This window comes from Ambystoma mexicanum, chromosome 4p (genome assembly GCF_040938575.1).
Source record: "Ambystoma mexicanum isolate Mex_15411 chromosome 4p, UKY_AmexF1_1, whole genome shotgun sequence".
Taxonomy (NCBI): Eukaryota; Metazoa; Chordata; class Amphibia; order Caudata; family Ambystomatidae; genus Ambystoma; species Ambystoma mexicanum.
Window position 1 is genome coordinate 741,069,576 of NC_090927.1, and position 23,943 is coordinate 741,093,518.

The 23,943-nt window shown below is 45.7% G+C and overlaps 1 protein-coding gene across 1 annotated transcript in view; it reads left to right on the forward strand.

Moving 5' to 3' along the window:
* Positions 1 to 23,943, forward strand: part of LOC138452855 (uncharacterized) — a 1,928,742-nt gene that overhangs the window by 500,617 nt on the left and 1,404,182 nt on the right. The window lies entirely within an intron of this gene.

Below are 23,943 nucleotides of genomic sequence, written 5' to 3' on the forward strand. Positions count from 1 at the left end.
AAAATTATTCCAATTATTATTCTCTTGACCAATCAGCTGCTTTGATAATTCCCCCTCCCCCTGCCCCCCTGATATCAGAAAAAAACATTTTAACAGGAAGAAATATACCACCTGGATAACTTGGAAAAACAGTTGTAGCTCAGACAACCCTTCCTTAGAAAAGAAAACGCACTAGTTCAAAACGATGTAAACGTCCCCGAGAAGAAAAAAGACCTTTACTTAGGTGGAACCCCAATGCCAATGGGCCTGAAGGCCCTGCAGACCAAGCACTGCCTATCCACTGTTTACCCCATTAATGAAAATGTGTCTCGTGGCGGTTAATATATTCATCTACATGTAATGTTATGAAAATATTGAGCCATACACATCTACCAACCCAGCGGTTGCAAGCTGAAAGGTACCCTGACTATTAAAGGCTGCCCCGAAGTCCTTGATGACACAGAGTCCTGTGAAAGCCCTCAGAAGCATCAGGAAGAGATGAAAGAGTTCTAATAAATAAGAGAGAGAGGGGTCCCAAAGGACGACTCACAAGAGAAAAAACTGTCGGAACAGAGATAGACCACGGGTGGAGAGGAACTATACCAGTAAAATCCACCATAGATTCCTTTAAGGCTGAGAACCCCCACCTCCCCCCTCCTGCGAAGGCCCACACTAGCTATGTCAACTGCATGCACAGCTGAACCAGAAACTCTTGCTATCATGGCAAAGGAGGAAAACAATACCACAAGGAACCGACCAATCCCAGAGGGAACAGTCTGAAGGTAGTGCACTGGGATCCACATTCTAACCGCAGAGCCGGGAAACCTAACCTATAAGGGACAAGGGAAAGAGAAGCACTAAATTGTAACCCAAGCGTACAGGATCTCAGCAAAGAGAGTTCTCTCTAACACGATGTTGTCCCTGTCCTGGAGATGTCTGGCATTGAACCTAGAGAAAAGCTCTTGACTGCAAGAGAGTCTGCCAACAATTCCAGACCGCTGACATGCAGTTTCTTCCCTAAAGTGGACCACCTCTGCATGTGAAAACATCTCCTATGCTGACACCCTCAGCCCAATCTGCTGGTATCTGACCCTGGAAAGACACCCGGAGAGGGAACAGAAAAAAGAGAGAGCCCTGCCATTCTAGGCATTCATGAGCCTGAGCCACTGAAGGAGCACCAATGTGACCAGAAAACAAACTGCCAGAAAGATTCTTACGAGGATATTTGGAACAATGACTCGGCCGGAACTAACCATCTGCCCATCCATGTTAGCTAACTGAGGGAAAAAAACTCCCTTTCAAGGGAAGAAGATGGATTACTTTCTTACGAAGTAGTGTCTGTCATCCGGAAGGATGAAGATGCTGAGCTTTAATCTCTTGTATTTATAACAAAACAACCCCATGTTTGTTGAAGGGACTCCGCTAACTTTCGTCAAAGAAAACATTATTATCCGAAAACCCCCTTGGAACTGAGGTGAGTTATCACCAGCTTCATTAACCTGGTGAAGCACCATGGCTGATGGGAAAAAGGCCAAACTGAAAGGGCGGAACATTGTTAAGTGTGAATCCCTCAGTGGAACTAAAGATGAAACTCCTAATGAGGAGGAAAAACTGGAGCCACCTAGCCCCCCTCCCTGAGGTCTAACTTTATCATACAGTCCGCCTGGAGAAGGGCGCCAATAAGTATAAAAAAACCCTTCCATTTTGAAGATGTAACAAATAGATGTTAGAACTTGCAAGTTAATTATTATTGGACAAACCCCTCCCCCACCATGTAGCGGGAGCATAGTTATTGCGTTCACATTTGAGAAACTATGAGGTCACTGACTTTCACATTATCATATTTTGCTTGCCTTACTTAACACTGCGAGAGGAGGCACAGGAAAAACGGACAAAGAGAGGAAATACTCAAAAACCTTCCCTAATGGCCTATTGGGATGAAGTCACATGAGAAAAGGACTTACTCCATTCTGTATTCTGCCGAGCAGGCAAGCCATCCCTAGAGTCCAGCTCTGCAGGACTCGCACATCAACAGGCAAAGCCAGTACCAAAGTCTGGGTGATCTGACCCAACACATTCGATAACCTACCTTGACAATCCTTAAGGCCTTTTTTACCCCCTTTTTTTGGGGCCTGTCCCCTTTATTTGGGAACCAAAGGATACCATGAAGTGGTTGAAACCAGGAAAAGGGCCACCCTTATAAAGAAAACAGATGAGGAAAAAGGGAGATCTAAGTTTAACTAGCCCTTTTCTGGAGGCAAAAGCAGGCCACTAGGTTATCAACAGACAGGGAGGGGGGGGAATGATGAGAGAAGAACTGAGTTGTCCTGTACTAATGTACCTAAAGAGAGCTTAAATCAGAACATCTCTTTCATAGGCACCTAAGGCTGATAATAGTGAGGAAAACAAGGATTGACCAACAGTGTCCAATGCAGACTGACTGCGGTACCAATGGCTGAACTCTCACTTTTATTAGAAGAAAACATGAAAAACTCTATTATTTGCACTTAATATAACCACAAACCCAGCAGGTAAGTGTTAATGTTCCTCCAACTCGACTCATATACTCGTTGTAACTGAGGAAACATAAGAAAAACATACTGCGCAAGCGCACATCCAAGCTGCTCACCCTAGCAGGGTGTGGCACTCAGCAGCACACGAGGGGGTAGCCTCGCACTGTAAATCAGGCAAAGCCTGAAGCCGAGCAGGCTAAGGAACGCCTATAGTAAGGCTAATCAGCTGAGCCAGAGAAACTTGGAAGATATATTGTATGGCGCTTGCACTTCCGCTCTTTTATAGAACTAACATAAAAAAACAATATCCCCCAACCTGTGTTGGTACTCATTCATTAACCTAAGAAGGATGAAAGGCTGAGATAGCTTTGCCGAAATAAGAGTCTGCAGATCACACCCACAATGCAGCAGTAAGCACTCAACCCACTGAGTTAGCCTACTGGCTTTCCACATTTATGGGGACCCTCCCTGCGCAAACACCCGAAGCAAATGCTTCTGACAAGCAACCACGAGGGGCAGGGAGGGAGACACACCAGTGCTCATTTGACATATAACATCATAATACATATATATGTGCCCCAAACATTCTAAGATATTTTACCAAAATCTTTATAAAAATATATAAATTAACTTAAATATTAAAACCCCCCAGAGAGGTTGCGTGCTTTAGCATATAAGTGAAATTTTCATTTTCCACAACTTCAGAATTTCGAAGTTGGAGGATTGGCTCAAACCCCCAACCTTTCAGGTACAAGTCACAACACTTAATGACTGTGCCACAGAGACTGGCATCCACGGACCTGCGCGCACACGGAAATCCTTCTGCCCCTCCCACCTGCGCGGCAAGTCCTGCCTCAGGGCAAACGCAGCGCGGGGGAGGGATTTGCGAGCCATCGAGAGTTTTCCCTTTCCGCTGCCAAAACACAGCGCACACGAGCCCCTGCAGCACTCTGTCCCGGGTGCGTCATAAATATGGGAAGACCTACACGTGCCGGGTCCAAAGCAAAGCTTCTTACAGACCCGCATGTGTAGGTCTGAAAAATGCCACGCCACCACCTGAGCCCATGGCAATGAAACTCCAAGAAAGGAGTGGGCGGGCCGACCGGCACCAAAAGCCCGACATGCATAGGGCCTGAAGCTAACCTTCCAGCAGGCCTGCGCACGTCGGGTTTATATAAACTATGAAACTCTGTCGGAAGCAAAGCTGCTTCCTCCCGAAACCGCTAGTCATAAAGCGGTCACCAAACAATACAAATTAGTGACACCAAAGTGAAAGTAGCAAAAGTGTAACTAAGGTAAACACTAAACTACACCATATATGTATAAAATACCACAAATTATAATAAATTGTAACGAATTAAAACAAAGTTTACCCAAATATACCACTACTGACTAGCATGCAAGGCACAACTAGAAGGAGTGACTTAACTGTGGTGTCAGCAGCAAAGAAAGAGGAGTTGGGATTAAAGTAAAGGATATTTATAGAGGCGGGTCCCTGCCCATTGGTCACCTGCAAGGCATGACCTGTACTCCATGTCGGATTTGGGAGCTCCCCATTCATTGGGGTTCATTCCGAGATTGGAGGTAGTCATGGCGCTATTTGCACCATGACTGCCTCCAATAACGGGACCGAGTCCGGTGTGGTGCAATGGGGTCTTATCGGTCTAGTCCGACCCTGGCGGGACCGGTAAGTCCCCATTGAACCAACCATTTCCCATTCCCATTTGAGCCCCCAGATGGCTCAATGGGAATGGGGAGGGTGCAAATAACGGGCTTGCGAATGACAAGCCCGTTATTTGCGCCCTGGTCCCTTAGCGGAAACCGTAAAGGACGTGTGGTCCCACCACATGTCCCTTACGGTTCCCGCTAAGGGACCTCGGAATTGGGTGGTAGGGGATTACCGGCAATGGTCTCCTTATCCGGTAGCGCCCACCTCTGAATGACCCCCATTGACTGTGAACTGTATTTAGTTCTGTTATTTAAACTTTTTTGTTTGTAAAAGTTTTTTCTTTGCTGCTGTTGTCCTGTCATGCCATAGAATTGTCCCGGGAACCAATTAAAAAGTGACCCACAGTTGCATATGGCAATTCATTCCTTTTGTGATAGACTGTTTGAATAGTACCCAAGAGGGAGTTTTTTGATAAAATGTGATGAAAACTGCAATTGAAATAATATTTATTTAGCAACAATGGTCAAAGCTACTAGCCGCATAGTGAAGTAACTCATCAAACAGGCCCACATTGGCCAAAAAAGTGTCCCACTTTGCCCCATAAACTGGCACACACTTGCATTTGGGCTTTTTATTTAAAGCATTGTCCCATTGTCTTATAGGCCAGCCCGAGCCTGATGGGAATGGTGTTCAACTCTAATAGATTAAATTGAAAGCCTATTAATATCGAACTCAAAAAGGTATCTGGAAGATGCTGATCTAGTGCATAGACCAACCACATTTCGGCTGGGAGGATAAATATTCTAATTTAAACACGCATCCTCGGTTTAACTGGCTCCTTCCTGCTACCCCTCAAGCACTCTCTTGTGCATCCTCTCCTTAAAAAGCCCTCTGCTGACCCTTCTGCCCGGCTAACTACAGCCCTATCTACATTACTCCTTTCGTTGGGCAAACTCCTAGAGAAGCTGGGCATCTCCCAACTTATCCAATACACTGAATCTGTTGGTTGTCTCCACGACCACCAGTCCGGCTTCAGAGCAGCCAGAGGCAGGGAAACTTCTCTACTGAACACCTGTGAGGACTTGCTCTCAAATCTCAATTCCAACTCTCCATCTGTTCGTATCCTTCTGGATGTTTCCTCTGCCTTCGATACTGTCAATTTTGCCACCCTGACAAATCGGCTCGGTGACACCCTTGGTATCACAGGCCTGGCACCGGACTGGTTGACCTCATTCCTCCCCAACTGACCTTCCCATGTTCAACTGGGCCCTTTTCTCTCCCCTACCACACCCTTCACCTGCAGTGTCCCTCAAAGCTCTATCTTCTCACCGTGGGTCTTCAACATCTACCTTGCCCCTCTGGGCTCACCTGATCTCCTCCTTCTCTCCTCACTTCCATTGTTATTCAGGTGACATGCAGCTCTTCTTCAAGCTTCCCTATACTGCATTCTCTTCCTCCTCTCTCATCCCTGACTGACTGCTATTCAGGCATGGTGTGCTGCCAATGATCTCTGCCTCAATGCCAGTAAGACTGAGATCCTTCTCATTGGGACCCCAGCTCCCTCCTTCCCTCCTCCCCTCTGGCCGGTTTCTATGGGTCCCCTCCCCTCACCCTCTTGTGAGGCAAAAACCTTGGTGTCATTTTGACTCCTCTCTTTCCTTTTCGCCTCAGATCGCAGACCTTGCTGTTATATATGTTTCTGCTGCTTCGGTATGTCACTGGTGATGTAATATGATTCTGGAGTCTCAAGAGATTCCAGAATCATATGAGTGACACCAAGTTACTGAAAGGCAGCTGCCGCTCTGAGGGGGACCTCATTACTTGTATTCCTATTATAAATAATATATATATATATATATATATCTAAATCACAACAAGAGTCAGAGCAAGTGAATTATATGACAAATGGCGACGAGGATCAGCCGTTCTAGGAAGGATTGAGGTCCCCGGCACAAAGAAGGAGAACGGTAACGGGCGTATGCACGAGAAGAACGATTGATTTGCAAATACGAGCAGATGGAGGTACTGAAGTCGTGAGGCACAGGAAAGTGTTGGAAAATGATTGCAGAGAGTAGCATATAAAAAAGTGTAATAAATATACATACGATCGATGAGAGAAACGGATCGCATCCTTTGAATGTTGCGCGAGCACATTGGATGCATGACATTAGAGTAAAGGACCTGAAAAAACGTGAGATAACATGCGGCGACCATCTTAATGAGCGTAGGTTGTCAAGACAACCTATTCAGAGCATGCGGTCAATGCTCAGTAATACGATGTGGAATGAAAACGAAGTACGTATTGAAACAGAGCGTCAATAGTGTTGTGAAGACGCTGAAACAATAGTCGGATGTACAGATTCACAGTACTATGCGGCAAATACGTATGTGTGATGACTATAAAGCCAATACAAATGAAAAGACTATGAAAAAGATGATAAAGAGATTGCAGTTAGGGTAAACTGGAAATGCTACATTGGAAAATTTGGCAGATGACTGTGGAAGTGTGCAGATAAAGAGAGCTGTAAGGTAAAAAAAAGGAAATAATAAAATACAAGAGGAAATGTAAGGCTCATTGTCAACAAGGACAATATCAATTAACATAAATATACAAAATGCAGAACATCGCTGCACCAATGACATTTCTTGCGCAACCAGGAAACCCAATATGCAGTTGAGAGCAATGGTTAGACAGTTTTCAAGTGTACCTGAGAGTGGAGGGAGGAGCCAAATTTAATGATGATCTGAGAGATGCTACATTATTAAACTGTGTAGGCACTGAGGCCTTACGAATCTTTAGAACTTTACCTGATCAGAACAATGTGGTTGAAGGATCTGAAGAGGTAGCCACAGGATCAGGTAACAACAGAAAATAAAATATGAAATGGTAGTGGCTAAACTAACAAAACATTTAGGAAATAAAACTAATATAGTATTGGAGAGGTATCATTTTTTTTTTACAAGGGAGAGACTGTTGATACATATATGGCTGCTCTAAGAGGGCTGATATCTACGTGTAAATTCACAGGAGTGGCAGATGAGTATTTGAGGGATCAATTGGTATTACAGGTTGCTGATTCCAAGATACAACAACGCTTATGGCAGGCGAAAGACCCGAGCTTAGAGCAAGCTATGGACATTGCCAGATCAATGGAATTAGGAGGTAGATGCATTAGAGAGATACAGAATAAAACACACAATTCTGAAGTCAAATGTGTACAAGATACTCAGGAGAGTGTTCCAGATAGAGAAGAAGAAATTAACAGGAGAAAACTGTAATAGCAGCAATATGAAGAAAGACAGAGAGTCTGTTGCCAGAGGACAGAACAAGTGCTATAAATGTGGCAGATATAGGCACAATAACAATGAAAAAGAATGTCCAGCTTTTTCAGCGGAATGCTACAAATGTGGATATATAGGTCATTTTGGAAACGTTTGTCGAAATACACGAGGAAGAGGAAGAACTACGGGAACATCTCCTAAGAACAGGATGCAAAGAGAAGGGAGCCAATTTACAAGAGGTAACATGTCCAACATAAAGCCAATAGAAGGAAACTGGTCTCCAAGCAATCCAATGTCTATGGTTAGTGAAATGGAAGAACATATACAGATCCTAACATTGACGTCTTCTGAAGGGGGTGTGGGATCATAGGTGTCCATGTTAGTAAATGATGTGCCATTAAGAGTGATGGTCGACACGGGGTCACCGTACACTATGGTAGATGTACAGACATTTGAAAACGAATTGAGAGGAAAGAGAACAGATTTAAGAGACACAAGAGTGAGAGCAACTGTTTGTTTGTTTGTTTGTTTGTTTATTATTTGTAATGCGTATCATACCCGGAGGTAACAGGGCGCAGCAGATACACGTATAAGCGAAGCTTAGTTGCACAGAATTATATACAATACATACAAGTGAACAGTTATATACAATAAGGCATATGTACATATTTACAAGCATGGTGTACGGTGAGAGAGAATAAGGTTATGTAGGATACATACAAGAGATAGTTATGCACACGACCTATTTATACACATAGTACACAGTGAGAGAGCATATGGTCCCAAGGTTGTGTACATAGAGTGGAGTCTAGCAGAGCGATGAATACTCGCTGTTGTGGTCAGAGTATTAGGGGTCAAGAGTCGTAAGTGGTTAGGAATGCTGGTTGTTGGATTTTAGCCATGTGATAGTATTGACTCCAAACTTATGGTAAGATTTGTCTGTTCTTATACTAGTTATGGGAAGACAACCATTAACATAATTGGTTATACATGGGTGCATTTGTGTTTCAAGGAAAGGAAAACATATTGTAAACTTTATGTGGCTGAGAATGGATTTTCCATTGTAGGATGGTGGGAGCAGGCTTCTTTACGAATCAAAATACATCCAGGCGAAGTGGTTCCCATTCTAGGCATTAATGAACAAATGTGTGAGACTAGTGAAAATTTGGCGAAGATCTTTCCAAAAGTATTTAATGACAGTATTGGCACGTTGAAGGGTTTTAGACACAAAATTATATTGAACAGAAATGGCAAACCAGTATTCCATAAAGTGAGAAATATTCCTATCGGTACGAGGGATGCTCTGCAAAAGGAATTGGTGAAATTATGTGAACAAGATATCATAGAACCGATTGAAAGTTCAGAATGGCTCTCACTGATTGTCATTATATGCAAACCGGCCAGATCAATAAGGATGTGTGTAGACCTACGAAACTTAAATGCAAATATTTGGGTAGATAGACACCCTCTACCAAATATAAATGAGATGCTAACAACAATGAGACCAGCAAAGTATGTTACGACATTAGATTTGTCATATGCATATCATCAAGTGGTTTTGGATGATGAGTCAAAACACCTTACATCATTTGTCACCCCGTTAGGTGCATTTAGATACAAAAGGATGCCCTTTGGATTGGCCTCGGCAGCAGCCGTATTTCAAAGGTTAATGCACCAATTGTTTGATGGTTTGCAAGGAGTTCATTTTTTCCAGGATGACATTTTAATATCAGCAATGACTGAAGAGGACCACAATGCGAAACTAGTAGGTGTTTTACAAGTCATTCAAGAAAGAGGTCTCACACTCAGAATTGAGAAGTGCAAGATCAAGAGAACTGAAGTGACTTATTTAGGTCATTCTATAAGTGCTGAAGGCATAAAACCAAAGAAATCTTTAGTGGACACGATTATGGGAATTCCAGAACCCATGAACAAAGACCAACTTCGCAGTTTTTTGGGGCTCACAGAATATTATTCTAAGTTTGTGCATCGGTTTTCAGACAAGTCGTGTCATATGAGAGAATTAATGAGTAAATGCATGAAATTTGAGTGGTCGACAAACTGTAAGAAATAATTTGAATTGTTGAAAGAACTTATCAACAATGTTCCGACCCTAAAAATGTTTTGATTATGGTGCCAGAAATATCATCTCTGTAGACGCCAGTGGAATAGGATTAGGAGGAGTTCTTGAACAAGTAAAGAATGGCATGGTTGGGCCTATTGCTTTTGCCTCCAGGATGTTAAGAGGGGCTGAAAGAAATGATGCCACTATAGAAAGAGAGGCATTGGGAGTGAGGTGGATTCTAGAGCATTTTAAAGGTCTGATTTGGGATGCACCTATTGAAGTGAGAACAGATCATAAACCATTGATTCATGTCTTAAATTCTAAAAATATGCAATTAACATCACCACGCATCAAAAGGTGGATTTTAGACATTATGCAGTATAATGTCAAGGTGAAGTACACACCAGGCAAATCAATTGTGGTGGCGGACTGCCTGTCGCGGTTGCCTTGGGATGGTGTTGAAGAGGAAACACAATGTAGTGAAGGTATAGAGGATCGAGATATGGACTGTGTAATTGCGCAAATCACCTTAGGTTTTTCAAAAGAGGAGTGGATTGAGTCATCAAATGAAGATAATGAACAAAAGCACTTAAGAGATGCCATTACAAATGATTCGAAATATATTGATCATAGTATCAAGTCTTGGATTAAGATAAAAGAGGAAATGTCTTGTGATAATTTATGCATTTATAGCGGGGATCGCATAGTTCCTCCTGTTTCACTGAGAAAAAAAAATGATCATTCCTCATGAAGGTCACGTAGGAAGAAGCCTCACAAAGAGAAGAGTAAGAGAAGCATATTGGTGGCTTGATATGTGGAATCAATTGGAACAATTGGTAAGGGAGTGCACAGCATGTGCCATTAGTGATAAAGGGAAGAAGACACAGTTTACACCACTACAACCTGTTGAGGTACCTAATGAGACATGGACAATATTAGCTATAGATATAACAGGTCCATTTGAAACGTTGGAGTCCCAAAAGGTATACATCATTGTTCTGATGGACTATACATAAAAATGGGTAGAGTGGGGTGTGGCAGAAGAATCTGTTACTGCTACCAAAGTGGTGAGGTTCTTAGAAGAAATATTCAATAGAGAAGGAGATCCCCAAGAAATAGTATCAGATAATGGTGCTCAATTCATATCTTTAGAAGTACAAAAGTTCATGAGGGAAAGAGCCATTGAGCATACAACAACAGCTTAATATCATCCCATGGCAAATGGATTATTCGAGAGAATGAATGGATTTATAAAAAAACATAATCCAATTAGCAATTGCCAATAACATGCCATGGAGAGATACTCTCAAGGAAGCATTAAATACTTATAGAGTTACCCCACACTCAGTCACGGAAGTAGAACCATTCACATTGATTAGAGGCAGAACAGCTTCTAATAGATTGAGGCCAGCTTGACTTAAATTAAAAAAAGACAAGGTGATTCGCATGGATGAAATTGTGCAAAGAGTAAAAAAAAACAGGATAAATACAAGAAATATTATGATGACAACAAATATGTGAAAGAGAGCTACATCAAGGAAGGAGATTGGGTTTGTGTGAAAGAACCAAGGAAGATATTGAAAGGAGAATCAAAATTCAGACTGCCGCAAAGAGTAGAGAAATGTTCAAACAAGTCTGTAATTCTTGATGATGGGACAAAATGGTCTTGTGATGATGGTGTGTTGACTACAGCAAGAATTCCTGTAGATGAAGATCAAATGGAAGATGACACTAAGGATAGTAGAAGAAATTGTGGCATGACTTCAGGAAACAGGAGGATTTTACAGAATTTTCAAAAGGATTTTATTTATTATTTAATCCATACTCCAGTTGCTCATGGTGCCAAGATGTATCCTTTTATTTATGTCATATTATTGCTATGAACATTTTAGTTGTATAAGTTATGTTTCACTAATTTTATTAATGTTTATTTCTTTAAATATGTGGAGGGGGAGATGTTATATATGTTTCTGTTGCCTCGGTATGTCACTGGTGATGTAATATGATTCTGGAGTCTCAAGATATTCCAGAATCATATGAGAGAGACACCAAGTTACTGAAAGGCAGCTACCGCTCTGAGGGGGACCTCATTACATGTATTCCTATAATAAATAATATATATATACCTAAATCACAACAAGAGTCAGAGCGAGTGAATTATACGACACTTGCCAACAAGGCCCAGCGCTGCACCTCCTCAGAGGCATTCTCCCTTTCCTCATCTTCCCCCAGAAACTCAATATTTCCAGAGCTCTGGTCTTCTCTAGGCTGGACTACTGCAACAACCTTTTCCTCAATCTTCCTTTATCCTCCGTTCGCCCCCTTCAACTAATCCAGAATAGAATTGCAAGACTTATCTTTGGCCTCAAGCCCAGGGACCGCATCTCTTCAGCCCTAACATCTCTCCACTGGCTCCTGGTTGCTGCTAGAATTAAGTTCAAGATCCTCTGGATCATCCACAAGGTTTTCTGGGGCCTGGGCTCCCGCTACATCCAACTCTCTCTGCCTGGATACCTCTCTGCAGATCAGACGGAGGGTAGACCTTTCTCTTCCGCAGGAGCCTCCCTCCGGAATGGTCTCACTGCCCCTCTCAGGCCTGAGCCTGATCTCCTTAAGTTCCGGAAGCACCTCAAGACCCTCCTTTTCTCTTCTTCCTTCCCTCTCCTCTCCCCTGCTAATACCGCTGTCTGTCGTAATGACTGGCTGCCTGGTTCCCTCTGAGTTCTACAGGGCACCAGGCCCCCCGCCCTCACACTTAGCATGTGGACCCTCACCCATGCAATCCCTGGCACTTGCCCACTTTCACTTGCATTCTCTCCTCTTTACCTTGCACTTCCCTTCCCAACCTAGCACTTCGCGCATCCGGCACTCCCCCCACCCCCCTCGCCCGTCTTGTTAATGCACTTGCATAATCCGAATGTCACAAGGCCTAGTAGGACTGTTATTGTTATCTTTCTCCCTTGTCCCCCCTATTATGTCTTGTGGCGCCTTGAAACACCATTTGTTGCATAGGCGCCTTACAAATATCCAATAAATAAAATACAATAACACTGTCAGTCTTGATAGGGTTATTGCAGGTGTCATTCAAATCCAAATGTATTCTCACTTTATTATTGTTTTACAAGGCTTTAATCCGTTGTAATAAATCCTTGTCGATACGACTATAGAAAAGCTTTATTCAAAGACGATCTCTATCCTATCGAAAGCAGATCTACAGTCCATAAGAGTAACATATGGGGATTTTTTACCCCGCAGTGTCGTGCGGCTTGGCACATTTTTTAGAATAATTAGATTAATATTGACCTACATGCCTTCACGAAAATCAGTTTTGAGAGCTGATATGATTTTCTTTATCCACCCAGGGTTTAATCAAGCTACATTCTAAAAAATGGGTATTAAAATAGTCTCTTCAAAACTCAGGGAAAATACTAGCTCTTCAAATGGTGTGAAAAAGCATATTTAAATTTGAGTTCATAGTATCAAGTGATTTTCAACTGCACTGGACAGACTATCATGTCCAGGCTCCACTGAGGGTTTTATTTTAGTATTAGATGTTGTTCGCTACACAGGTCCAACCATTTCTTTTGATTGTCAATATGAGACCTGTTCTGTATCATAATCATATCAGATCTACTAAGATGCTTCTCAGACAAAACCGCGTCTGTATTTTTGTTTGAAACCTTTTCATTAAGAGAAAATGTACCCATACAACCAAAAGAAAAAGAAACAATACAACAACAACAACAAATGCTATATCGAGGGAACATAATCCAGGTCAGGAGATTCACATGTGAGAGGTATAAAGAAAAAAGCAAAAGGGTTGATCACTGCACAAATCGCACTCCTAAGGGTAGGTGAGCAAAAACCAAATTTTCTGGTGAGGGAAACAATAAAAGCATTAACAATACCAACACTCCTGCCGAAGAGCCCCCAGTTCCCCATCTACACTGCCCACTCCTTCCCCTCCGCCGTCCCCATTTATCCCCCGCAGTATCTCCATGGGGTATTGGCCCTGAACATGTCCACATAACAGTCAAATGTATTGTTCATATAGCTCCCATAGTCACTGTGATCTGTCCATTCCATGCCGGTTCACCAGGGCCTGCCTCTCCTGCACATACAAGCGGAAGCAAGCCCTTCCAAAACCCTCAGATGCGGCCCCTCTGGGACCTTCCACTTATATAATTAGAATCGTTTTTTTCTCTTGATGAAAATAGCTTTTCTGGCAGCAAACAACATTGTGTGCAGGAGCCGAATAATATTTTTGAGATGCCAGTCCTCCACCTGAACCCCAAACAGCATGGCCCCTAGCTCTAGTCTTAACACCACAACCAGGATTCCACCCACTGTGTCTCACACTGAGCACCAGAAACTCTGAATCACTGGGCAAGTCTAGAACAAATGATCCAGCGACCCTTGTTGCCCACAGGCCCTCCAGAAATCAGCTGATGTTAATAATTTAATCGCTGCCAGCTTTGCCGGTGTATAATAGTATCTTTGAACAATTTATACTGAATTTCTCTATGGAGACCGGCACATCCTGGTCTCCAACCCAGGCCTCCCTATAGCTGACACCTATACCAGTGCCTCCTACAGGGAAACTTTCACTGATAACCTCTTTGTCGTTCCCTTGCCAGACCTATGGACTCTACATATGGTCTCTGTGCTCTCTCCCTTCTCTTCCTCTCCCATTAATGGTGGCAGCTGGTGGGAGGCCCTCCTATCCTCCTTCCACTCCTCTAAGGTCATCATTAATGTTTACTTGAATGATACCATCTTGGTCCAAGGCCCTCAAGCTAACTTTCTCCTCTTTGATAGACACTTCCTGTGTCTCATCAATTTCCTTTCTTCCCCCGCTGTCCCCTCTCTCCTCTCCATGGCTTCCTCGTCTTCCCCTGCTTTCTCCTCCTTGGCTACCTTACCCTCTTCTCCTTCCTCTTCTACACCTCCGCAGGGCGTACCTCTGATTTGTACCCCTCCCCGGAAGTCTTTCAAGGACGGCAACCCTCTCCATATTGCAATTTTAAATTCTCGCTCAGCTGTCAAACACTCCTCTGACATATTCTGCCTCCTGGAGGATCTTCACCTCGATGTTCTCGGTCTCACCGAGACAGGGTTCATGGCCAGCTCTGTCATGAGCTTTGACACTCTCCTCCCTGATGGCTATTCTAAGATTCTCTCAGCGCCCAGATCCAAATAGCCCCAATCTTCCCTGAGTGGATTCCTGCCTCTCTCATCCCTACGCAGGCCGAATCCTCTTTCAAATGCCTCGTCTGTAGGCTCTCTGTCTCTCCTGGCCATTCCCTTACTGTGGTTACCATCTATCGGCCACCTGGTCAGATCTCCTCCTTCCTTTCTGAGAAGGCAGACCTCTCCTCTTCCCTCCTGGTCTCAGTCACTCAACTCCTCCTTCTTGTAACAAACACTGTCAACCAGTTTCAGTGGCCTAACTTTAATAAAGCCACATTCATCAGGACAGTCTAAGCTTCCTCACAAGCTGGTATATTTCATCACTCAAAAACCAGTCTATGAGAAAAAGGTAAAAAAACGGTAGATGGCATAGTACATTACCACCTTGCCGTTGGTGTCATGGGACTGGAACAGTCTGGGAAAGAAACCTTAGTTTTCTTTCCCTCCTGATCTAGAGTGTAATATGCCTCAAAACACGGCACAAATTGGCTGCCCAGTCCACGTGCTATGCATTTGCAAACCACGTTCAGCGGGTACCTCACAGATTAAACCCAACGCCCGACAGAGGCAACAGATTCCATCTATAAAGGTTGGTCTGAATTTTTGTAATCAGCCCAGGGTAGTTGTCCCGAACTAGTGTTTCCACTGAGGCGCCCACATACATCCCCAAATATTTGATAGCGGTCAACTGCAGCCTAAACTGGGCCCACCTCCCCCCGGGTCCCACGGAAGTTCTCGCCGTAGCGGCAGGAACTCCGATTTATCAAAGTTGGCTTTATAGGGGGGGCGCTGTTGTGCGGCGTGCAAGATGGCCACAGCCTGAGAGTGTCCTGTCAGAGGCTGTAATATGTGGTTATATTTTCAACATTTTGGAGCAGTTATCTATGGCGAACCTGTGATCCTTGCCTTGCGGAGCATCTGCTGCACTGACCAGGGCCACTCCGGTCTCGATCAGGCTTATCGTTTTCCATATTATTGCGGTGAACTGTGAGACTTCGTGGCGGTGAGGAGCCCATCCCCCACTGGCCATCCTATCTGCGGCAACTGGATGGACATCTTTTCGGTGGGGGATCCTCCCATCACTGGAGATTGCAGTCTCCCCCGCTGGTCTCCTGGGGGGATAGTGACTTTTGCCTGCTCGTCCGGGTGCATCGGAGCGGGGAGCCGGACAGTGGAAGAGGCCTGCTGGGGATTTGGCTCCCTGGGACTGCTCCGCCTCACGCACTGGCCGGTATCCCCTTGGGTCGCTGTGTGCTCACCCCTGATCGGGCCCCCGGGGCTTGAGGCCCGCAATTGGAGAATCGCGGGGCCATCATCGGAGCAGCTGCGGGTCAGCCATCGGGACCCGCTGTGACATAGTTGCAGCGTCTACCACCCACAGGACCATCGGTGTCCCGCCAACCACCCACAGGAGCATCGGTGTCCCGCCAACCACTGTGGAACAGGTCACCGGGGATCAGGAGGAGGGTGTCGCCTGACGGGGAGGAGGCCTGGGCCGCTCCCTGGCCCGTGGCCTGAAGAAAGACCCGGGACTCCCCATGATATGGTACAGAAGGAATTCATTTGACTTCTCCTGCCGGGTGGCACCCCGCGGCGGGGGTGGAGACTTGCTCTCTCTTGGGCTGTTCTCAAGATTACTTGAAATATTAGGAACGTAAATGTGGTTGGTCAGTCTTGGTAACTGGCCTTCTGACATGAGAGGCACAGCGGCCGCCGGCACCGCCCATGCCCAGCGGCGCTTGATCGGGTTGAAACGTACTGTTTGTTGGGATGCGGGTTGGGGGTGGGTTACGATGGCCGGTAGGTTGGTGTTTCTGGCGTGGGTGGAGTGTGGGTGGGGATTGTTATAAACAGGTTGGTGTTCTTAGTTCAGGGGGACAGGCAGGAGGGATTCTTCTTCCGGGTCCATGGTACCATATGCGCCCCATGCTCTTGTAATATGTCATCTCGGTGATGCACCAAGTAGCGCACTGGGAGTTACATATCATACAATAAATATAACTCTAGACATAACGTGACTTTCCCTCAGGGCCTTCATGCTCCCGTAAATCCCGACATCACCTTGCTCATGTGGAACATTCGGGGTCTTACTAATGGGAAAAAGACACGTTTTATTTCCAATTATGTCAAGAATCACCAAGTTAATGTCCTATGTATACAGGAGTCTCATCTCGGGAAGGAGCACAAAATCCCTGCCTTGGCCGACTGGGGTATGCACAGGCATGGGTCTTCCCACTCTACATACTTTTGGGGTGTTGCTATTTATATACATCGTTTATTGGAATTTAAATTGCATAGACAAGTGTCTGATGATGAAGGCCAGTTTGTCTTGGTGGCGGGGGAAATTGCGACTTGGTCTGTCCTATTCATAAACATCTACGCTCCCAACTATGATTCCCCTGATTTCTTTCAAATGTGTTCGGAGCACTTGTGGACATTCCCGGGGTATGAGGTGGTCTGGGTGGGGGATTTCAATCTGGTCCTCTCCTCGACATTAGACAGGTCCACATCGTCTCAGAGGCCACTTCCCAGGGCGGCCCAAACTTGTCGGAGGACAGCGACATCTCCATATTGCCCTCCCACTTGACCCTATACTGGGTTGTGGGTGGGGGTCCGAGTGACCAGGCCAAGCCATATAAGGACAAAATCACCTTTCTAGAAGAAGTCGGGGCTATGATGTACTCCAACACAGGAGATACCTGAGGTGCGTTGGGGAAATCAGGCCTCTTTGCTCTCAATACCTCCAGAAGACGGTAGTATAACAGCAAGGTAACTGGGGACCAGTCACCTCTACCCTTAAACTCTTCCCATGTTATAAATTTGCCACTCTGGGCCACACCCCCCAATGTGAAGATCTGCAGATTGTGGAAGTGCTGAATGAATACGTGCTCGTGCGTAAGGGAAATCCCGCGAACCTTATATATGGCCATTGATGGTGACTACCATGGTCCCATCCCGGCCCACTTTGCCAACTGATCCCAGGCCCTGAGGGTGATCTCCAGGGGTTGTACCTCCGCCCTCAAGTGTCGAGCACGAATGGCCCACAGTAGTCCTCTGAGGTCATCAGGCTGAGTTACAGATCTCTCGAGGCGTGAATGGGGGAAATCACTCGTGGGGGACCACCACCAGATGGAATATTGAATTTGGGCTACAAGATAATATAGAAAAAGATTAGGAACCTCCAGACCCCCCTGGGCATACCAGCAGCACATTGTACGCAGAGAGATACGGGGGTGGCTCCCGGCCCATATCAACTTGGACATCATTGATTTTATGCGATTCCAAAAGGATACGGGTGGCCATACCGGGACTTTGTTGAAAATGTATGGTAATTTTGGTAGGATAACCATTTTGGATAAGGAAATTCGAGCCGCTTGAGCTATATCCATGTGTCTACTCTGTGTTCCAGGTGTTGCAGGGTCGCAACATAATTTTCCTCGAATAATTGAGAAGGGGAAGTGGAAACCCGTACACCCAGTTAGAGAATTCCGCTTGGGCACCATGCCAAATTCTCCCCAACATCTTGCGGGGTGACCCCCACTGTGGGTGAGAGCACCTCTGATTTGGACCAGTTTATTTGAAGGCCGGAGAGGGCACCAAAACGCAGAGATCTCCTCCATCAAGGGGCATACATTTGTCTGAGGATTTTTTATATACAACAACATATCGTCCGCATAGAGTGAGACAATGGATGTGTGAGAACGAATAGTCACCCCGCGGTAAGAATGGAACTCCCTCAAGGCGCAGGCCACCGGCTCGATGGCCAGAGCAAACAAGAGAGGAAAGAAAGGGCACCCCTGTCTAGTACCACGAGATGGGTGTATAGGAGTTGACTGGATCCCGTTGGTGTACACCAGAACACGCAGGGCTGTATAAAGAAACCTGATCCAATATAGAAATGTGGTGCCTACACCTGTATGTCAGAGGACCTCGAACAGGAAAGGCCATTCGACTGAGTCGAATGCCTTCTCCGTGTCTAAGGCCGCCACCGCAATAGGGATGTCAGGGTTCACATTGTGCATCAAGGTGAATAGCCTCCGCAAATAGTTTTGAGTGGATCGACCTGGGATAAACCCTGCCTGATCTGGAAGGATCAAGGCAGGCATGTGAGGGCAGAGCCGGTTAGCAAGTAGTGTTGCAAACATTTTATTATCTGTATTTATCAGCGATAAGGGCCGATAGGAGGAGCATTTTTGGGGTCCTTGTTAGGCTTAAGCAGTACCGTCACCAGGGCCGTCCAGATGGATTCCGGGAGAACCCCAGAGGAGGTTGCCTCCTCAAACATACTGCTTAAGTGGGGGATAAGCAGGTCGGGATAGGCTTTGTATAGCTCGGCCGTGATACCATCCATTCCTGGTGCCTTACTGTTTGGAAGCAAATTTATCACCTTAAGGAGTTCCTCCTGTGTGGGGGGATGATTAAGGGGCACCCCGGTCTCCGGCTCTAACCATCCCAGAGCGATCCTGTCAAGGTGTTGGGTGATGTCATCATGCCTTGCGGTACTTTGGGTAGTGTACAGCCTCTTATAATATTGGTGGAATATTTCATTTATTTCCCCGTATCTCTAGTGAGCACCCCATCTGAGGATTCCACTTCCAATATAGGGTCTCGACGATGTTCCTGCCTAATCGCCCAAGCAAGGGTTCTACTCGGGCAGTCGCCCTCCCCATATCTTGCAGCAACGATATGATCACCTAAATATCTTTCCTCCCCGTCCATCAGTGAGCGGAATTCCCACCTTTTCGGTTACAAGTCAGCTTGTAGAGAGGAGGAATCCATCCCAGCTTGTAGGAGTTCCAAGTCTTTAATTTCCTTTTCTTTGAGTGCAATGGCCCTACAAATACTTTTCAGGACACCCCCCTCCTGAGATATACACCAGCCCCGCAGGTACACCTTAAACGTTTCCCATACAACCCCTGAGCTCGGGACAGAAACCTTGTTGAACTGAAAGAATTCTAGGATGGCTTGGCGCATATCCTCCCGGAACACCACATCCTCAAGTGCTCGAGCCCGAAACCTCCACCTGAGTTGCTTAGGGAGAGATAATTAATTACCTCCCAATGGTGTTCAATTCTTACCCAGACCAAGTCTATCTCCGTTAACAATAGATTTCGCCTGATCCACTTTAAATGTTTGCATCAGTTGTATCACTCTCCTCTACATCTACATAAACTGTTTCCTCATCGATCCCCGAACTGTAAGAGATGTCAACATTCCTCGGATGATTTTTATCACATGGCCTGGTCCTGTGCTCGAACTCAACCTTATTGGTCTGCTATAGCTGGGGTTATGGAGAGGATTGTGGAGGATCCAATCCCTATTACTCCCGAGACATGGTTGTTAGCAATGGTAGATTTGAAGTCTCGTGGCAAGAAGCGCCTGGTCGGTATGGCTTCTGTAGTTGCCAGATCATTGATAGCGCGCATGCGGGGGCGGCCACGGCACCTACTTTACAACATTGGGTCAACACTATGTCTAGTTGTGAGCAAAGGGAGATGCTGTATAACCAAACACTCCCTCTTAGCAGCAGACCCAGGGACTACTGGGCGGGCTTCAGGAGCTACATGTCCAATGAGACGAACTATGTGAGTGGCTCCCTGGGGCAGGACAACCTGGATGATTCCCATGCATTGATTCCGAGGGTGCAGCTCTCAGTGTCTGGCTGAGCACAATTTCTCTATGTGGCCCTAGTTGAGAATGTGTTCTATGTTTGATGCGCGGTCGGTATAAGCCGCAAACCATTTCATGACTATGGTGTACAGATGTGCAATTGTTCACTGATTATATGACACGGAAGAAGTTGAGGGGGAGGAGGGGAACTGCTCTATGTTGGGGCAATGTTTTGTATTTGCCTTTTGTATTGATTGCATTGCAAAAAGGTAATAAAACAGTTTTAAAAAAAAGAAGTTGTCTTTATAAACAGCCATTGGGCCAAAAGTGTTCAAAATGGCCTGGATATGGGGTAGATTGGCTCGCCATTCAGCCACATATAGCAGGACATCGTCCGCGTATAGGGAGGGATTTGCGATGCTCGATCCCAGCTCTTGTGATACCCTTCAATAGAGTGTCCTACTGAATCCTGGCAGCCAGAGGTTCTATGACCAGGGCATAGAGGAGTGGTGACAGGTGTAAGGATTGCATGGTATCAAGAATAGAGAGACACAAGTCATCGCAGTTCAAGGGTGTTTATTAAACTGTATAGGTAGGGTGGAAAAACACCTAATCTAAACCTAAATCTAAGATGGGAGCAAGATGCGACCATCAAATCAAAATAAGGCATTCCTAGTGGCGTCTTGTCAAATAAAAGGGCCTAGACTAAGAAAAACCTATTGTCAATCCTTACGCTAAATACCAAAGATTGTGGGTTAGGATTTACAGGAAAGAAAGAAGTGTTCACAAATAATAAGTCGGGATGCAGTAATCATCTCCCTTCCCTATGTTTTGAGCACGGGACAAGGCGGGACTCTGGAGCACAGCACATAATTGAGCTTCCCCAGAACAAGATGACAGTTCCGTTTTCAGCTATCAGGACCGTAGATGGGCAAGTCTCTTTCTCTGTAAAAAATCTCTTGCCTTTGAGGACCTGATGTGTTCAAAATAACAACAAAAAAGTTCCTTTGCAGTGGTGCGTTGGGAGATGCCTTTTCACCCGGGAGCCCCCTCTTCTGGGTTCAGATCCCTAAACAGGACCTTCACAGGTTAGCTTTCCTGCTTCCGATGGCCTGATAGATTCAAAATTAACAAACAAAATGTTCTTTTGGGGTTGCACTTGTGGTGATGATTCTTCACCCCTCAGTCGCCTTCTTCCGGGCCTTAGACCCCTCTCGAATATCTGCCTCTCTCTGTCGGGTTCACTCTGGCTTATATTCAAAAACGATTTCTCGGTTGCATTCACGTGCTGTTGGGGTGATGGCACAGATCCTTCTCAACTGTTTGCCTCCCTCCATCGTGTTCACTACGGCTTTCTACACAATCTCCTTTGTCATATTCCCAAATCTTAATGTCTTAAACAGTTCACTGAGGACAACCCTCTTCCGGGTTCACTCTTTTCAACACACTGTTCTTTCCACTTTCTTATGATGTGGGATTCACTTCCCTTAGCTTTACGATCATCTGCCGGTCAAAGACTTTCGACTGTACAGATGATTTTACTAGACCCTCACATGACCATTTTGACCCTCTTCTTTCTGTCCCAAAGCCCTCTGGTAACAGTTTCAACAATCGGGTAATCGAGTGAGCACTCATGTGGTGCCTGGCTCATCTGCAGCTGGCTTTCCCCTTTCATCATAACAGTTCTTCGTACTTTCTTAAATCAGCCGGTTGCTACTTTTGTCCAACACAGTTCGGTTTCTTTATCGGTTCTCCCCTCGACTCACTGGCTGTGATGAACCGCTTGGCTTTCTTCGTATCAGGGATCTCAAGGCTTGTACCACGGTCGCAGGCGTCTCCCTCTGTCCTGCTTATCAGCATAGACATGCTCTGTGTACCGTTGACATCTGCTGCAACACACTTGAACTAATGTTTGTGGTCTTACGATTCCTTCTGCAGAGGTTTCACAGGCTTGGGCTGGAAAGGGCAAGGTCACTTCTCTCCTTGTCAGCCTTTCTGGTGTTGCCACCTTTCTCCTCCTCTTGAACTGCCATGTCTGGATAGCTGTCTCGTTGTACGGTCTGCCTTGCTCTTATTGTGCTCTCATGCTCCACCTTTTATCCCTGTGGGGAAGGTAAAGGGGCCGTCAGGTATGTGTGTGATTCTGGTCAAGTACCTGACTTTGCTTGACTCTTGTATTGGGGCATGTCAGGTAGACGGCTTGGGTGTTTGCCCGTCGTCTTTCGTGGTGTGTGAAAGTGTCTGTGTCTGAAAAGGGGGCGGGGAGTAGAATGTTTGAATATCCTACGGGGTAGGATCGGGAAAAGGTGGTATAAGAAGGGGGATACCACGTCCCACTTCCACTCCCTGAGGGTCCCCATCCAGGTGATCCTCCCTCACTGGTCCACCCCCCAGGAACTGGATCCAATAGCGATGGCCATGTCCTGGCCACCTGGATGACAGATCCCTGGGGACTGGCACGAGACACCTTCAGGTTTCTCACACAGAACACCCCTGGCTCATGCCCATATACAGTTGAAAGGGAGCTGAGGTCAACACATTAGTGGCAACAGAAGCCTGAGGGCGACCTTACCGGAGCCCCATCATATGCAGGAAATATCCCTCAATGCCGAAAGTCAGCAAATCTGTGAAAATATAGTTCTATTTGACCTTGTCTAATGCCTTTTCAGCATTGAGGGATAGTACGATGTCCTCTCTGTCCGCCGCCGCCGCCGCCACATTTAATAGGCGTCTCATATTATCGCATGAATGATGACCGCAAATAAAGCCGGTCTGGTCCGAATGGACCAGCACCAGCTTTAGAAAATTACGATCCAGGCGGCGCGCTAGTCATTTGGCCAAAATGTGAGAGTCTGTGTTGATAAGGGATATTGATCTATAGGCACTACACTCAGTGGGATCTTTACCCGTCTTGGGGAAGACAATGATATTGGTAGCTAAGAGCGGGTCCGGCAGGGAGCCCGCAATCCTATCTTCATTAAACACTGCGGTCAGCCTGGGGTCCAACTTATCTACCAGGGCTTTAGATAGGTCGACTGGAAGACCATCCGGGCTGGGAGCATTGCCTCCTGCCAGACCTGCCACTGCAGCAGCCACTTCCCCTTCCTCAATATGGGCATTCCACAGCTCTAAGTCCTCCCTATTTATAACAGGTAGACTAAGGCTCTCAATAAAGGCCAGATCTGCACCAATGTCCGATGGCGCTGGCTTAGCATACAACTCTTGGTAGAACTCCACAAAGCGATCATTGGTCGATTTAATATCTGTAAGGAGTAAACCAGACTTGAATTTAATTGTGTCAATGAGTTGTGCTCTCTGGTGACCCTTCAAAAGGACTGTCATAGGTCACAGGAGGTGATTGTTGTTTTTGAAGAAGGACTGGACACATTTAGCAAAGAACTTCTGAGCTCGCTCCGTGAGGCAATCCGTGAGTTCCCTCTTACATGTCTTCATTCTATTCAGTAGTGAGCGATCACGTGTAGCCTTATGAGCTTGCTCTAGTCGCTGGAGGTCATTCTGGAGATGTTTCTCGTGCTGCTGCCACCCGTTCAAGTTAAAGGCTCACTTGGCAATACATTGCCCCCACAAAGATGCTTTGAAGGCATCCCAGCATCTAACTGCCATGTAGCCGCCCT